Below are 17,991 nucleotides of genomic sequence, written 5' to 3'. Positions count from 1 at the left end.
TTGAAGAGTATGAAGAACATGAACACGAAGGACATGAAGAACATGAATGCTAAAATCATAACTTCCTATTCAAAATATGAAATTTCATGATATGAGTTCGAAAACATGGACTGAGGTACCCATACTTCAAGATTTCATGAAAACAAACACAAAAATATAGAACTTGTTACAAGTTTTTAGATCAAAATAATATTTTTCTTCAAGAACACAAGAACATCACTTTTTCTTTCTATAGCAAAATTTTAAATCAATATATGGCTCATGAATCATGTTAGATCATGCAATGTGATCAGATTAACATAAAGAATAACAAAAGTAGATCAAGAGTCTAATCTCAAAATACAAATCAAATAGTTGAAAGTCTAATAATCAAACTTGGAAAATCTTAGCTTCCTCCAAGAACTTCTTCTTCTTCTTCTTCTTCTTCTTGTTCTTTCTAGAGCTTCTCTCTCTTCTGGACAAAGATATGACAAATGATATAGGTTCCCAACTACTAACTGACTAATACCTACTACAGGGACACATGGCATCATCTGGTCAAATCTCCTTATCAAGTTGCCTGAATGAAAGGACAAGAGTAGGTCAAAGTGTATACAACAAGTAAGGTGGCATGGGTACTCTAAAAAGGCAAGGATCAGGGATCAAAACATAAGATTTGGACAAATGAAGGATAGATGAGGTTTACCTAATCTCGGCTAGGAGGGCAATACTTGGCTTAGGTGTGACACACCTCGGCCTAGGTTGTTCAAGACATGGAACAAGGTTGCTAGGTGTTGGCTAATTTGTAAAACTTAGCAAGAAGGTGCCCAACATGACTGTAAGATTCAAGGATCAAAGTTCTCGGATGCCTAGGTGCAAGGGTGGAAGTGGAGGTTATAGCGATCCCGGTTTTACCCCGACTTTCGTTGTGTTCCGGACTCGGATTCCGTGATTGTATATTGTTGTCTCTGTCTTGTTTCCTTTCTTTAACTCTTTGTATTTGAGTTTTGGATTATGTTGGGCGTGTTTGGAACAAGTTGGTTGTTAGTTGGTCTAGAATGTTGTTGCCCAGATTTGGCTTCTTCGCTCGAGTGAGGCTTCTTGCGCTCGAGCGAGCCATGTGTAATCTATTATTCGCTCGAGCGAGGCTTCTTGCGCTCGAGCGAGCCTTGTGAAATTGTTTCTTTGCTCGAGCGAGACTTCTTGCGCTTGAGCGTGCATCTGCGTTGGTGGCAAGCCTGAAGCTTTGCATTCTACGCTCGAGCGACGCTTCTTGTCCTCGAGTGAGGTGACCTTTTTGTATCTGGTCGCTCGAGCGAGCTTGGTGTCTATCAGTTTCCAGCAGTGCCGTTTTGCTTCATCTTTGATCTCATTTTCACTCAAAAACCCTAAATCTGCAACTTCTCTCTCTAGAAGCCACCATCTCTATTTGATATCTCCAAATCCATTGGGATTTAGGCCTAAGTTCTTTACCAAAGTTGGTTATCTCCTCGAGGGCTTAATTGTGTGCGGTGCAGATCGAGTTTCAACACCATAAATTTTGGGATTTCATCTCAATCTTTCTTCAAAACTTGAGGTAGGGATTTTCTTTGAGTTATATATATGTTTTTGCAAGATCTAGATGATTTTCAAAATCATCTTTCGATTAGTTTTGAAAATTAATTGTTGATTTAAGAAAAAGAGTGATTTTGAAAGTGGGTTTACTATTTGATCCTTTGAGATAGAAATTGGGGGTTTTGAACTATGTTGATTAAAGAAAGATGTTTTTGGTGAGATTTCTTCAAATGTTTTGGAGATGAATTGTTTTGGTATGAAAACCTATAAAATAGGAGTTTTAAAAAGATGTTGAGAAATCATGGATGATGTGTTGTATTTATTTTGTATGTCAATATAAATGGATGTTGGAGAATTTCTTATTTATATTTATATAAATGATATTTTCATGGAATATGGGAAATAGTTGAGATGGCTTGACATGTGAGGGTTATGTTATCCCTTGGATGAATTGAAATAAATGTATTTATTCATCTTGTGAAATTGTATTGAAAGGAGAAATGGAGGTTTGATCACAATGGAAATATTGTGTGGAAGAATTGAAAATGGATAAAATGTTGCATTGCATTAATTGATACATTGGCATATCAATTCATTCGATAATGAAGAGCTTTGAAATTTGATTTGAAAACTTTGCATTTAGAAAAAAATGTTGAGAAACAAGTTTTCATGAAATGGTTTTGGGGTAAATATAGTGGTGAGTTTCGAAAGGTGGTGTACATTATGGGTGTCGAGCCTTCCAATGAATACTGGTAAAAATGACAGATTAGAGGTGCCGAGCCTTCCGGTTAATACCGGTAAAAATGATAAATTGATAGTATTTGTATAGTCTACTTGCAGACACTGACCTAGAGATTACCAGAGTTGTATTTACCGCCCCTTGAACAAAATTGATAAATGTGAAACAGTTGAAATTGCATGGCATCATTGAGCATGATGATTTTTGAATAAATGAAGACGTGTTTTTATTTTGAAAAGAGCATGGCATGGCATATGCATTCATCTCTTGAGACTTGTGTAAAATATATATACTTTGTTAAGAATTCTTTACTGGGCTTTATGCTCACCCTACGGGATTTTTGTGCAGGAAAAGATGTAGTGATTCCGCCTAACAGAAGGCGTGGAAGTGTGTGCAGAAAGCATAATGTGCTCAATTGCTGTGACTCTGATTGTAAGCCAAGGGCTTTATATGTGTGGGTTTGAATAACCGTTTTGTGTAACCAGGCTCAGGCCTTGGAACTTGTAAATCCTTGGGGGTATTTGTTGTTTAATTAATTGTTGTTGGATTAATTGTACTATCGCATGAAGACTATTTACATCATGTAATGCAAGTATGAGGATTTATTATCAGTTTTACTTTAAAGGGCCATGGTTATTGTATTATCATCTAGGCATGAAAATTAGGACGTTACAAAGGTGGAGGTAGAGGTCAGCCAAGATGGTTCCAAGATATTCCTAGGTGTAAACCTATGTGTGAGGTAACAAAGGTAGATAAGCTAGGTTCAACACACAAAGCAAGAAACAAAACATAAATCTTATACTTAGGCAAAACACAATAGCATCAACACAAGACAAGATCCCATACTCAAACAAAATATCAAAATTTATAAGATGCAAGCTTAACAAACCAAAATCATGTAAATTCTCATGAAGATGACTAAGGCAAAATGAGGGTTGCTATAATTCATTATTAGGGTTGTTCTTGATTTTAGGAAGAAAAGGGAAAGGCTACAAAACCATGAGCAGCTAATCTTCTTCTTCAGAATTGAGATGAAGCCCTAATCAAATAACTTGTAATTTTGTATTTAGATTCTAGTTGTTGTTGTTGTCGTTGTTTTTTTTTTTTTTTTTTTGATTTGGATAATCATTGTATGATTGTTAAAGACCTTTTGTTTAAGAAATGTTTTCATTCGATTTATGTATTTGATTTCTGTGATTGAGAATGCATGATCATACAACTATTTTGCTTGCTTGTATATACAAATCATGAGATGAGTCATGCTTAGGGGAAACGAGTCATGCTACAACCCTAGTTTAGTATGGACGATGTTTTGTGCCAACTGCGATTTGATTAAACTCATTCTCTTGACAATGATAGTGGAGCTTGTAGCTATGATACATCATGATTATCCAAATCTTTGATTTATTAGAATTTATATTAATTACTTGTTATGAAATTAGAGGTGGATTCGAAACCTCGAAGCTATTTTCTACTTAAATTCCACCTCAATCTTTCTTTTTGTTTAATAGTTGGTTTTAGTTAATTTTATATTAAAATCAAAATAATCATCTAATTTGAATTAATTAAGAGTTGATTTTCTAATATTTAAATAACTTAGTCTTTTAGTTCCTATGGATCGATACTTAAACTTACCATAATTCTATAGAATTGAAGTTTAGTTTAGTTCTTTATTTTTGGTGTAAAAATGACCCGCCAATTAGTTGTATAAATGAAAAAAATGATTTTGTCAACACGTTTATATTAAAAAATATATTTTACATTGTGTATTGTTGTGGCTTCATAACATCTATATTAGCTTTTGTTTCTTTAATCTTTCCAAAAGGAAGATATGTATAATTATGTCAAAATTATGAAATTTGTTATATTTTATTTAAATCTCAATGTACATTAAATTAATCATATTAATGCATCAATGTTTAATGCATATAAAATACATAACAAACTTTTTAATATTTCAATTTTTTCCAAATATATCTAACAATATATATATATATATAACATTTCAACACACTTTTGCCAAATCAAATTTACCCCCAATTATTAGTAATTGTGTAATATGTTTCACATATTATTTACTTAATGCCTAGCCTGCATCTTCATCATAGTAATTATGTAATATGTTTTACATATTGTTCATTCAATGCCTAACCTGCATCATTCACATCTCTAACAATTAAATGCAACTTACTCTCATCCGCTATATCTTCCCAATAATATGTACCCCTCACTCTGTGACCAATTGTAAACAAATTGGGTTCTCACCCAAAAAATCCTTCCAGCAAATCACAAGGAACCTATATGTATCTCTCGTGAAGTCATGATTACATCATCTCAGACTCCCACTGTCGTGTGCAACGAAATGTTGAATTCATGACTCCAAATGTATATGTGGCATCGCATCGCTAGTGAATCTCTTCAATGATATGTCTAGCATGTTCCGTAGGAACCCACAAAGATAGCATCAAATCTGTATGAGTCAACTTCTTCTCGAATAACAGTCGTCCTACTGGTCCTGTAATTTATAGAACAATAATAGTCCAAATAATACAAAACTGGAAAACAAAATGAAGAAGTAGATATTGTTAGGGGTGCTTATGAGACGATTTGGCTCGAGTTAGCAATAAATTACAATAAACTCAATCAAAACAAATCAAACCAATCTAATGTAGTTCAGATGAAAACCACTATTCTATTGTACTAAACAAACATAAATGAATCAATCAACAATACATTATTAGAAACAAGTCTTGAACATGATAAACATAAGAAAAATAAAGAACAATGAGAGAGAGAAAATGGAAAGGGGGTTTGTAACGCCCTCACTTTTATTACTTGTGTTCCTTACCAAATCCTTTATAATAATACCATTTTAAATCATTCCATCCATTTGAGAACATAAATAAGGAATAAATAATAACATTCCCTCACAACAATGATGACAATATATAAATACGACACAATATGATGCCCTTGGGCTTACACTGAATAACAATAAATAGAAACAAAATGGATTTACCCTAACACAGTATATGGCACTCAGACAACAAGTAAAGGGCCCCGTGGCCAATAAATAAAAGACTTCAAATCATGAACAATCCTCCAGCCTTGTACTTGAAAGTTTGTCAATATATGGGATGAGTATTAAGTCCAGTAGAGATCCAAGAGATCCTAACCAATCATAACATATAGATAAAAATGATCATGCATACACAATGATATACCATATAAGAGTATGATAGTTAATACCCAAAAGTATATTCCCATAAATATTTTTTTCACAAAAACATCCTCTTGACACAACACAATATAAAATCAATCATTCTCTTCCAAATTTTCATTTCAATTCCGAAAACATTCAAAACCCCATTTTTTTGTTTTAATAAACCTTCCACGTTGACATAAAAGAGTCTCACTTAAATATTTGTTCAGAAAAAATAACCTCGCATGCAAGTCACAACCCAACCCTACATCTCAATACACCATACGCACCTATGCACCAATGCATCTACTATCTTCTTTGACCATAGGCCCAAGGACTAAAAGATAACCATAACATGAAAACCGATAACACATATACATTCAAAAAGAAATAACTAAAGTAATACATACTACCAATTTCATCTCCACTAGCCTACAGCACGAATGGCAGATCTTACAACAGAAATAATCTATAACACTTTACCGGCCTCACCCGGACGAGGTGCCCTTAAGGTCACACTTTTTTGGGTGCAAATCGGAAAAGAGAAGAGACCTTTTTTCAATGCGCCACGCTTCACCAGCCTCACCGGAAGAGAAACGGACCTCATTTCGCACTTCACCGTTGTAGCTTGCTTTTCGTGCTCCTTTCGGATACAATAACCCTACAGTTCAGACTCTCGTGGTTCTGAATCTGATTTCACAAGTGCAATGTGAAATAGATAAACACAAATGGGTCCAAATCTGGAAATTCTTTTAGAAAATTGATTTTGAATCAAAAATGCCAAAAATGGACTGCTTTGCCAAATTTCATAGTCGTCACCTAAATATTTTTGAGAAAATTAAGAAACTCATGACTCATGCCAAAGGCCACGTGTCCGTTATCACCAAAGTGTCTCGGCTTGGGAAATTAGGTACAAGAGGGGGAAGGTCATGAATTGAGCACCCCACTCGCCCGATCAAAGACCGGCCTCTACTAATCATGATGTGATTCTTATTTATATTATATGCTCTTGTTCCAATTATTAGGCTAATTTTACTATGTGATGCACACAAGTATAGACTGATTTACAAAAGTTAGAACATTTTGATTTTATGTTTGTTTGAAAAGAATTTTTGAATACATGTCACTTGAAAAGGTGACCTTGTATATACGTTAGTCAAAATATCCCAATTTAAGCAACTAGCCTTCATCTGCCAGCATTCATACATATATGTCAGCTAAGCACTTAGCCTCATGGTATATATGCTAGATATGGCAACAATCACACGCATGCGGTATGCTAAAGCAATAAAAGATAAAAATAATTGAAAGAGATGCATGCTCCTAACAATGCAAATGACTACTGCAACACATGGAAAGATGCAACTAATAGGTTCGATCGTCTAATATGTCATGTAAATCACTTTGATAACATGTGGTGGCACACACATTCAAGGAAGTAATAAATGACAATGCCGTTAGAATGATGAACTGAACCTTATGCATGCGAGACAAATGGATGCAAATCATGGAAAATGTTAAGAGAAACATGATGCTCTATACTATCCATCATAAGCAAGTAAATAAAAGGGAGAAAGAAATGGGGGTTGGAAGACATACACATTATTACAATTTGCCCTCACGCAGGAGGGTCTGAATGAATGTCCTAGCTAATTAAGCTAATTATTACAACGCCACAAATTAACTAACTACTTTAGCTAATTATTAAGTACAACACAAAAATTAACTAGCTATTCTAACTAATTAATTAATTACAACACAAAAATTAACTAGTTATTCTCACTAATTAATACAAATTAGAATTAAACTAACTAATTAGTTACAATACTAAATTAATTAACTAAGTAATTAATTATTACAAGTCCACTACTTTAAGTACACCACACTATTATTAAGCATAATTTTAACGGGCCCCGAGAAACGAGGGATGATTCATGCATGAATGCAGATTTCCACCCGAAAATGCTCTCTGTTCTGTTGCTAGAATGCTTTTGTTGCACAATCAAAAAATTAAACTGTTTTTGCATCAGCCTCTGCTCTGTTTTGTAAGGAAAAAAGCACTGCTTGGCTGAAAAGAGGTGGCTGACTGGCCAGAAGAAGTGGTGGCCATAAAATAAGGTGGCGGCCGACCACTAGTTTTTGTTACTGCCCTGTTGCAATAGACCAGAAACAGAGCACAAACAGAGTATTTTTAGGAGATGTTTGTCCACATTGCCTCTCCTTATCATCAAACAGATCAAAGGAGGGGGTAGGCTTAATTCACAAACCATCAATTGACGCAAACTCATTGTGTGATAATTTATGGATCAAGGGATAAAAGCTCAATAAATGAAGCTAAAGGACCAACAAAACCCTCTCCCTATCATGATATTGGTCAAGGGAAATGGTTGACATCGAATCTTGAATCATTATCATCACAAACAAGTATGAAATGACTCAAGACTCAATGGGTTCAGCTAACGTCCGATTGAACCCATGTTGATTTTTATTATCTTGTTCCAATTTAGCTCAATTTATTGCTTCTTTTAATTACCTTTCCATCCCTTAGTCATTTTAGTCCAAAAATGATAGTTAAGTCCACTAAATGGAGAAGAGTGTCAAACAAGAAGTTGATTTGGGCATGAGAGAGAGGTAATGCCTTGGTAATGAACCTCCGAAGAGATTAAACCATTTAGCATTGAATAGTCCCATTCTCAAGCTTAAACAACACTCGGTTGAAACGATTCTCAAAGAAATAAATAGCCAAGAAAGGGGGGAGGTTGCAGAGATTATTATATGTGAACACAAGTAGGAAAAACATGAAATAAATGCTATCAACTCAAATAGGTTGGTGTCTAATGCCTAAAACACCAAACCTATGAGTATAACTATACTATAAGCATGCTATACAAAGCATAAATGAAATAAACACCTAAAGCAATCCTAAAATAGCTCAAAAAAGTGCTAGAAATAACATGGAAAAGCTTGAAAAAAGTTAGCTAAAACGAAGTAAAAATTAGGCTAGTAAACAAGCATAAGGAGGGGTGGCCAACCCCTCCATTTTTGGGACCTCAAAACAACATTTTCAGCCTCTAAAAACCTCTGAAAAATAGTGGTAAAAAGTTAGAAAAAAGTTGAGGAAGAGATAGGAAACACAAGTGCAAAAGCTTAGGAGACAAGGTTAAAAAAAAGGCGATTAACCCTTCTACCTTTAATAGCCTTAAACCACAAGTTTCAGCCCATAAAAACAATTAAAAAATAGTGTAAAAACAGAAAGTAATGATAAGGAAAAAAGTAGTGTAAGAAAGCTTGAAGTTATACCTCTTGAAGAGGAGTAACACTTTGAGTTATAAACCAACAATTTCCTATCCTCAAGAACTAAAATTTAAGCTCAATAACCTCAACAAGGAGCCCTCAAAATTTGGTTTAGGGAGTCCAGGTAAGGTGTATATTGGTTGCAAGGTAGAGAGAGAGAGAAATACTTTCCAAGATTTTTGCTTCACTAAATTTTTCTAACCTAAATTCTAGATGGGGGTCAAATATATATAGAAAAATATGTTACTATATCAGAAATATCAGTATAGACACAGCTGGTGCAGTGCATGCACCTGTGGAGACAACTAGCACAGTTGGCAAAAAAATATTTGTTTTGCCGGAACACCTGGCCGGCCGGCCACTCACTTGTGGCCAGCCGGCCATTAGTTGACCTACAGGCCTCTAAGTGGTCTGGCTTGGAAAGTGGTGCAAGGTTTGTAGGCTTCTAAGGCTCGAAATTAGGGCTTCCTACTGAGGAAATCGAATGTTTGTCCAACGTATACATTCATCATTGGGTGATCAATCGAAGGCACCAAAGTCTTAATGGTGGTCAAAAATGGGATGTCTACAACCGGGCGTAAACCAGTGGGTAGAGGAAACCTCTGTCACTGTGCCACGCTTTACTAGCCTCACCGAGAGAGAAACGGACCTCCCAAACAACATACAATTAAAAGCATAACATGCTAACTACCAAAAATAATACACGGTGTAATACATACACCTAGTCCAATTATCACAATCTCGACTAGTAACAGTTAAATACAATAATCGTCTTCTTCCAAAACGTGTTCCATGCACCACCGTTCAACAACGGGTTTTCATGCATTTCCGAAAGGTTCCCAAAACAAAATGTGGGTTACCAAACATCAAAACCATAAATATCCAACAACCGTCTCATAACATAAACACATCCACAAGCCTTCCAGTTCATTTTCTAACAACATAATCTATAACTCAACAATGGAATTATTTATTCACAATGTCCAATTACAATCAACAATATATCCTTCTACCTTACATAGCCCATCCTACAATAGTACTCACAGCATGTATTTACCAACAATCAATACCATCATCCACCAATGGCCAATGACCAAACTCTAGACGCCAATTATGTAATCAAAACAATAAATACAACCGTACATATTTCTATATTCCAGTACGTTCCAAACTCTCATGTTTTATAAAGGAGGTAATTAATCACACTTTGCTTTTAAAAGAAGTCCTCATTATTCCAAATCCAACATACACACTTACTAACACCTAATTGCATCAATCCAAAATCCCAAAATTTGTAAACAGCCACAACATAACCCAATTTCAATTCACCTTAATTTTTTCCTTTAACATCCCAAAATTTATGGAGATACCGAACCTTACCAACCTCATATCCTAAACATGCTTTTACAACTCATAATCAATTATAAACATAATCCAAAAACCCACCAATTGAAATCCAAACCAACCCATATGTTTTTTAACAAAATCAACCATAGCACTATGTTTTTAAATGTTGTAAAAAGTACCACAAGTATATCTATAGCGACATATTGAAAAGAAGCTCTAAAATCCCTACCTCTTGAAGTGAAGAGGAGAAAATCCAAAAATCCACTGGCAACAAAAACACAATCTGCTCAGATTAAATGGAAGCCCTAGGCAAGGCCTACCATTTTTCCCAATGGACAATTGTTGAGAAACCACTAGATCAAGGTGTATTTGTGGTGAAAATGTGAGTTTTAGAGAGAGAGAAAGAAGATTTGAGATTTTGAAATGTATAGAGAGAGACAGAGAGATGAAAAAGTGATCTAAAAAGTGACTATTACGGACTGATATACACGCAGACCGCTCGAGCAACCAAAACACTGCTCGAGCAACCAAACACAATAACTAAGACCACTCAAGCGAACAAAGTTACTGCTTGAGCGCATAATGACACCTTCCTAGAAGTTTTGCAGATAGAGGCTAACCGCTAGAGCTGAAGAAGGAACGCTCGAGCCAAGACCACTCGAGCATAAGAAACACCACTCGAGCGAAAAACACTACCCCCTAGGAATGGCAACTAAAACCATCTCAATGGTTACCCATGGAGACCCTACCCGAAATACGTGGGTTTCCTCTATTTTTTTGTCCATCAAGTCAGTTGGGGATCTAATTTAATTATCCATCGAGGAATGAGTCAGGGGATGGATATTGCTCATTTCTCCGTATGTTTTGACACAACTAGGGATTTCTCACTCTCTCTCACTTCGACTCTAGATCAGAGTTCCAGCATCGATAGCAACTAGAGTTCTCCGTCATTCTCTGGCGATCTCATTGGCGATTAACACAGTTCTCAAGGGTGGTGAGTTCTGTCGCTCATTTCTCTCTCTCTCTCTCTCTCTCCCCTTCTCTTTTGTTTCTATTCATGACCCCTCTTACAACGACGTCTCTCGTTCTCTCTTGTTTTCTAGCTATTCACAACCCCTCTTACAATGACGTGTGTTCAGGGACTACGAACTAATCATAGGTCATTACGGTTCAGTATGATCCCAAGGAGTGTAGCTATGAGACCTTTCTTGATGTGTTCTGGTCCAGGCATGACCCTACCACGCTTAATTGTTTGGTGGCTTTGTTGAATTTTGTGGTTTTGGTTGTTCAATTTTAATGGGTTTTGGTTAATTTTGATGGGTTTTGATTGATTTTCCATCTAATTGAATTAGTACTTAGTTTCTTGTGACTTGTAAACAAAAGGGCTTTGTCAGGTTTTGCTAATTGTTAGAATAATAATTAGTCATTTAATTTATAGGTAGATGCTTAAATTTTGAGGGCTTTCAATTTTTAATCTTTGGGTTTGATTTTTTGATAGGTTTTTTTATTATTAAACGAAACAAACTGAAATCAACTGAGCAAAGTGCTTGTTTTGACATGGTTGTGTAGAAAATTCATCTTTATATATATATATATATATTCCTTGCAGCCAAACATGTTTTAGAATTTAGGGTTTCGCTACAGGGGTGACATTAAGACGACCCATATGTCAGAATTGTTTGATTATGGATATTAGATTGCAGCTATGTGCTTTGGTTTGGTTTGGAATTTGAGTTGAAAGTTGGAAAATTGTTTGAAATGCTTAAAGAAATAGAACTCTTATTAAAGAAACAAAATTGTATGGGAAATAGTCCACACAATCAAAGAAACTCTTTGCTGAATCATTGCTGCATTGTTCCTCTGACTTCAACGTTTCCATTTGTGCAATTGCATGCGATAGATAATCTATTGCATGTTCTACAGTATATACCATGGTCTTGTACAACATTTGGATGTGGGTCATGATAAGTTCATTAATGCTTGCATTATGTGCTACACACTGTAGACACCCCTTTTTTGACCGTCCTCAAGACTTGGACGTCATCGTTTGAACACTCAATGATCATCCATGCTCGTGTTCGTTTTGAGTTCCCGAAGGTCTCGGCCGCGTGCCTTGCCTTAGGATCTCTCAACTTGTCTGTTTTGTGCTTGGTTGTGGACCAAGGACTTGTGGTTTTGTTTCTGAGGGAATAGGGTGGCTTGTTGGCCATCTCTGCAACCCATCGGCCAAGCCTTGTGCTTATCGACCTTGTATTCTTGCTATCGGCCATTGGTGGTGGCCGATCGGCACTCTTTTTGGTGGATCGACCATATTTTCTGGCCGAGACCTTTCCACCTGCTTTTGCAGATATTTTTGTGCCAGCTGTGACAACTGGTGAGCACAGATTTCATCCTCCATACACGTGCATGGAGGGATTGATTCAAGTCCTTAACTTGCTCAACAAGCTTAGGAATTGAATTTCTATAAGAAGGGAGACCTCTCTCCCTTTCCAGAGGTTCTGAAATTTGAGATAGAAAATATATATCTCTCTCACTATATATTTCCTCTCTCTCTCTCTCTCTCTCTCTCTCTCTCTCTATTTGTGCTTGTTTGTGCTCAAAAGTGCATTTTTTTCACACTTTTGCACTAAAGCACCTAGTGAAACACCATCTTTTTGTTGCTAAGGCTCTTAGAAGCTGGTTTTGGTGTTTTTGGTTTGGTTTGAGTTGCTGGAGTTGTAGCTTCAAAGTGGTTCTACAATGGTGAGCCTTTAACCCCTTAAACCTTGGTTTTTGCTTAAGCTTTTGGACCTATTTGCATACTTATTTAGGTTTGACTTTCTATTTTAAAAAGTTCTGATTTTGCATCCTTATAATGTTTTTTTAAGGTCACTTTTGTGTTGGGGGTGGTCTACCCCCTCTTAGGCCTTGTTTGGCTTTGTTCTTGTGCCATCTTTTTAAGCTTTTGGGATCACCTTGTTTTGGCCTTCTCACCACTGAAACTCAGAGGAATTTCAGTTGTGGAAATGGTGTTTTAAGGTCCCAAATAGGAGAGGGTCATCCCCTCTCGTTGTGTCTTGCATGCTTGTATAGATGGCTCATCAAAGTAGCATGTTTGTCTAGCATGGATTGGTTCCATTTCGGCAAGTTTTTGGTGTTGTTTTAGCATGCCAGAACTCTGTTTTAGGTTGGTTTGATAGCATCTTGCATGCTTCGCATACTTGTAGTGAAATCTTGCATGATAGCCTAACATGTTGTAGACGTCCCCCGAACGCCCCGGGAGAGGGAATCCCGTTTCGTTCATTCGGGCTTACTACAGTTCAGGACTCAAATTGTCACGGCTCTAAATTTGAACCAAAGAGTCCAAATCCAGTAAATCATTTTTGAAAACAGATTTTTTTGTAAAGAAGTGCCAAACATGGACTGCTTTGCCAGATACAGAGTCGCCACCTAAATATTTTATTGGGGGAATTTAGGAAACCCTGACTCGTTTGCCTAAGGCCATGTGTCTATCATCACCAAAGTTGCCTCGGCTCGAGAACTTGGGTACGATTGGGGAAGGTCAGCTATGAGCACCCCCTCTCGCCCCGATCAAAGATCGGCCTCTACTAACCATGATATCTAGTTTTGAAAACATTATGCGTTCTTATTCCGATTAATTAGCTAACCTTATTATGTGATGCGCACAACACAAAAGTATAGACTAGATTGGCTAATTTGGAACAAAGCATCGCCTACCCGTTTGTTTGGAAATCGGTTTGAAATTTGCTACTCGCAAGCAGGCTAAAAACATGGATTTTGACGAGTTGTTCTAACTCAAACAATCCAACCTTCACCCACAGACATTCAGGCAGTTATAACACATAAGCACATAGCCTCATGGTAAGCATGCTATCATGGCAACACTTACACTCATGCAAGGATGCTAAAACATAAATGCTTACCAAGTACTCCAAGCCAAAACAGAAACTAGTTAATAATCATATGCATGATCCTAGTTCATGTTAAGATGGCTAATGCAACACATGCAAGATGCAACTACAATAGGCTCGGCTATTCTAAGATGGCATATGATGATGCTACAACTAACACGTATTCAACTTGGAATTGAAATACGATGCAGTTAGTATGATGCGCCAAGCCCGGTGCATGCAATACTGATGAATGAATGCACACATGCATAGCATAAGGTATGCTAAATGTAATATGCCCTAGTACTAACCATCAAAAGCAGGTAAGTAAAAGAGAGAAAGAAATGGAGGTTGGAAGACATGCACACACACACCCACACTTATTACACATTCGCCCTCGCTCGGAGGGACCAAAAGAATAATACAAATTAAACAAATAATTAACTACTCTAGCTAATTAAATATTACAAAGCTTCTAATTAATTAACAAATTAAATACAGAAGGAAAGTGGCCGCAGCCCTGCCTCAGGATGATGGGATGATGCGTGCTCGGTTCGCCTCGCCTGGAAACCCGGTACCATGTCACTGTCGCCTTTGTTTACACTGCCTTGCTCCTCTGAAATTTATGAAAGTTTCCAGAATCCTTTTGAATCACTCCCTGAGTGTTGTGGAATATCACTGGCCACAATTCAAATCCACCGGCCATGGGAATAAGCTTATCGACCAAATATTGAACCACCGGCTAGACACTGATGGTCGGTCGGCACGAAAGGTGGTCGGCTGGCCATTTCTTCCTGCAGAGCCCTATTTTGACAGCAGCAAAGGACAGACAATGCATGGTATGGAATTTTCAAAGCAATGTGTGCATGGCCACTCTCCCTATCATACTATGGGCTCAAGGGAGTTTGGTACTCGACCCTCGGACCACCAATTGCACATTTCAATGCGTGATGGTCCAAGAAGCCAAGTATGCATTTCAATGTGAATGAATGCAACAAAATACATGAGTGCTACACGCCCTATCATGTTGAGATCAAGGACATCGGCGACCGAGGATTGAGGTGCGTTACATCACTTTGAGTACAAACGCCCCTCATTCCTCATGCTTGGTTTGACACCCCAAACCAAGCAAAATGTGATGCAAGTATGCAATGTGACTCAAGTATGCAACATGTCTCAAGCATGCAATATGAGGCTAAGGTAACAAACATGCCAAGTGCAATGTGCCAAACACGCAAGATACAATGCAATGCAACCTATCATGCAAGCTAGGATATGGAATGCAACTAGCTAAACAACATGCAAACACGCAAAGGTGAGACAATGCAAGCATGAAAACAAAGTAATGCAACATGTCAAAACATGCAATGACGGACTTAAACCGCAATTGGGAGACCTCAGCCCATCCCAAAATAGTGGCCAAAATGATGGGTGAAGGCAACAAAAATGCAAAGCAAACAAGCTTACTAATTGGTCCATTACTTAGACCACAATGCACAACCTTCAAGCATGAGTGAAACGCGATGAATATGAGGATATGGCATTATAATAAACTCTGAAATCTCATAAGGAGTGATGCCAACTCACACAAAACATGCAAGTAAGGCATGCAATAGGGCCCCAAACTTGAGGCCAACAAGGGGGTTCAAACCATAGCTATGACAACCAAACCCCAAAGGACAAAAATGACTAAAAACAGTCCTAGGGCATTCTAAAATAAGACTAGAACATGCATGGAACATGGTCAGAACATGCCAAGAAATGGGCCCAAAACAAAGGGCATTCGAAGCCCCAAAAGGGAGCATTGCTCTACACCCACCCCAACCAAACATGGCATGGATTATGTGATGAAAAATAGAGTTATAATATGCCAAAATAACCCCCAAAACTCACTTAGAAGATGTCTAAAGGATTTGAACAAAGAAGCATACACCAAGGCCCAAACATGGCGCATAAGATCACATCTCTCCAAGGCATTGAAAGGGTAGCAAATGTAAGCATGTAAGAACAAAACATGGACTGAAATGGCATAATAAGTGATTCCAAATCACTAAAATAGCCTAGGTAATGCAAGCTAATGACTCACACACTCAAGGCTCACAAGCCAAAATGCAAAGAGGCTATACCAAACATGGCAAATATGATCAAATCAGCACCCAACAGACCTTAAGCATGATGAAATATGACCAAAAGCTTCATGAAGTCAAGCTAGAACATGCAAGCATGGAGGTCTAAAGGTAAGATGCATTTCTAGGCAAAATGAAGGAATACAAGGCAAGTATATTATGCATGCAAGCGGTCAATGAACCAACATGTAACAGAGCTAAAACATGCTAAATAAACTCCAAATAACCTTTGAAACAAGACCAAACAAAACTAAGCATGCATGCTACCTTTATGAGCCAAAAACACAAACAAATGAGACACAAAGGGAGAGGGGTGTCCCTCCCCCATGCAAGAACTCAAAACCTCTTCTTCACCACTGAAAATTCTCTGGATTTCAGTGGTGAGAAGGCCAATACATGAAAGTTTCAAAGGCTCAACAAAGAAGGCACAAAAAAGGGCCAAACAAGGCCAAAGGGGGGGGGAGGTCGACCCTCAACACCAAAGTGACCTTAATGAAACATCTTAAGCATGAAAAATCAGAGTTTTTATCAGTTATATACAAAGCTCAAAACAGGATGAAAAGTGGGTTAAAAGCTAGTGCAAGAATGGGGAATATAAAGTAGCTATGCTCACCCTTGAAGAACATTTGAAGAACAGCAACCTCAAGGCCCTTCTTCTGATCAAAATCAACTCAAAACTCCAAAAACAAACTCTCAAGACCCCAATAACCCAAGTATGGTGTAATACTAGGTGCCTTAGTGCAAAACTAAGAATAAAACACCCTTTTAGGCCCTCTAACACACACAAATGAAGAGAGAGAGGAAGATATAGAGAGAGAGTGGTGTATATATGCTATATAACTCTGATTTGCTAAACCTCTTCTAAGGAGAAGGAAGGCTTCCTTTTATAGAGGAAGACAAAGTGTTAAGCTTCTAAGGGAAGTTAATACAAAAGGGTCAAAGGGGGTCAAGCTTCTCAAGGAAGCTAACTCAAAGGTCCAAGCTTCTTGAGGAAGCTAAGACAAAGGTCCAAGCTTCCTCAAGAAGCTTGAGCAAAGGGTGCAAGCTTCTCCAAGAAGCTTTGAATAAAAGGGTGCAAAAGGGGCAAGCCCTCCATACACGTGTATGGAGGACTAGTCCGTGCACTCCAGCTGGCACAGTTGGCATGCCCCATGCTTGAAAAAGGCGAAAAGGAGGTATCGGCCAGAAAAGGAGTCAATCGGCCAAATAAATGGTCGGCCGACCAGACAAAAAGGCTGATACACCAAAGAGAATACCGACCGACCAAACATTTGGTCGGTAGAAAAAAAACAAGGCCGGTGGCATCATGCCATGGCCGGTGGGTTTCAGGGATGGCTAACAAGCCTCTTCCCACCCTCAACAGCACAAAACACAAGTCCTTGGTGCAAAACCAAGCACAAAACAGGCAAGTTAAGAGATCTTGAGACAAGGTGCGCGGCCGAGGCCTCCGGGAACTCAAAACGAATGGTTTTGCACCAAACACTTGTGTTTTGCCTTGGAGGGGCAGGGAATGGCTTGTGAGCCATCCCCACACATCACCGGCCATGGCTTGAGGCCACTGGCTGTGTTTTGCTTCCACCGGCCAAATGTTTGGCTCGCCAGCACTATAGATGGTCGACCGGCCATCTATTTTGGGCAAATTGCATTTTTGGCTGGCCGACCATTGTTCATCTGCTTTTGCAAATATTTTTTGCTAGCTGGCATACACTTTTCTCCCCTCCATACACGTATATGGAGGGATCTCCCTCTTGTTAGCTTGCCTTGGAAGCTTTACAAGATTGAATCCTCTATAAGAGGAGGTCTTTTCTCCCTCTTTTAGGTTAGACAATATTTTCAGAGGGTTCTAGTTTTAGGGTTTGA

This window comes from Camellia sinensis, chromosome 15 (assembly GCF_055761805.1).
Source record: "Camellia sinensis isolate YWXY chromosome 15, ASM5576180v1, whole genome shotgun sequence".
In the NCBI taxonomy this organism is placed as follows: Eukaryota; Viridiplantae; Streptophyta; class Magnoliopsida; order Ericales; family Theaceae; genus Camellia; species Camellia sinensis.
This window is presented reverse-complemented; position numbering follows the sequence as displayed.